The sequence below is a fragment of the Octodon degus genome, unplaced genomic scaffold (assembly GCF_000260255.1).
Source record: "Octodon degus isolate 3935 unplaced genomic scaffold, OctDeg1.0 scaffold00204, whole genome shotgun sequence".
In the NCBI taxonomy this organism is placed as follows: Eukaryota; Metazoa; Chordata; class Mammalia; order Rodentia; family Octodontidae; genus Octodon; species Octodon degus.
This window is the reverse complement of record NW_004524780.1, coordinates 325,017-325,960: the sequence shown is the minus strand read 5'-3', so window position 1 is coordinate 325,960 and position 944 is coordinate 325,017. Positions and strand designations below refer to the sequence as shown.

Genomic DNA, 944 nt, shown 5'->3' with positions numbered 1-944 from the left:
TTTTGTAAGCAAATCTTGCAAACTCACCAGCTTGTCTCACAAATAAGTTTTACTGGGCCGGGGAGATAGCTCAGGGAGATAGTTCAGTAGAATAAGTGCTTGCCTGGCAAGCACAGGGTCCTGAGTTCAATCCCAAAGTAACAAAAAAAAAAAAAAAAAAAAAAAAAAGCTTTACCCCCAAGAATAATAGCAGTGCTCTAAGCCTCAGGGTTTACTCTAAGATAACTCACAGGTTGAAGCTCTAACCTTGCTGCCAAAGCTCGCCATGAATTATCTTGCTTCTATTATGATTTGTACATAACTCTAGTGTATCCACAACCTTTGGAAACAAAACACACTCTTCTGTTTGTCTCATTCCATTTTTTTTCCCCTCAACATTCTGTTTTTGAGGGTGGTCTTCCATTTACAAAATGCAGTAATTCTTGATCAAGCATCAACTTAGAAAACATAGTATTCCTATGTGTGATGCTAACAGGGGTTTCGAACAGCTGATTGCAGACTTGGCTGATGAATTTGATTTTTCTTTTGATGCTTGTTTTGAATAATGCTTCAGAAGATGATACAGTCAGACGCGTGAAATAGCCCTGCTGCTGGTGCTCTGAAATGGTCAGCTTGTGCTGCTTTTGCATCAAAGAGATGACTATTAGACACCTAGCCAAAAAGCTGGTATTAGTGATGCCATTTGTCACAGGCTGGAGGGTCCCATGGTGGGCTTTTTCCTTGGTCATTGGAGTCCCAAACAAAACACATAGAAAAGGCAGCGAGGGTGGATTATGTACTGAAGGTGGAAAAGAAGTTCACTTTACAGGTGAGTCCAGGCTTGTGAAAGGCTCACAGTGCCCAAGGATAGAGGACAGTCATCCCTTCTTGTATCCAGAATTCCTGGTGTGTTTTCTCTGTCTGTCTGTCTGTCTGTCTGTCTGTCTGTCTGTCTGTCTCTGTCT

At 41.7% G+C, this 944-nt stretch overlaps 1 protein-coding gene across 2 annotated transcripts in view; it reads left to right on the top strand.

Annotated features, from left to right (window-relative positions):
• The window catches only part of Sh3yl1 (SH3 and SYLF domain containing 1), a 35,225-nt gene that overhangs the window by 11,463 nt on the left and 22,818 nt on the right, over positions 1 to 944 (top strand). The gene's annotated exons all lie outside the window — the stretch shown is intronic.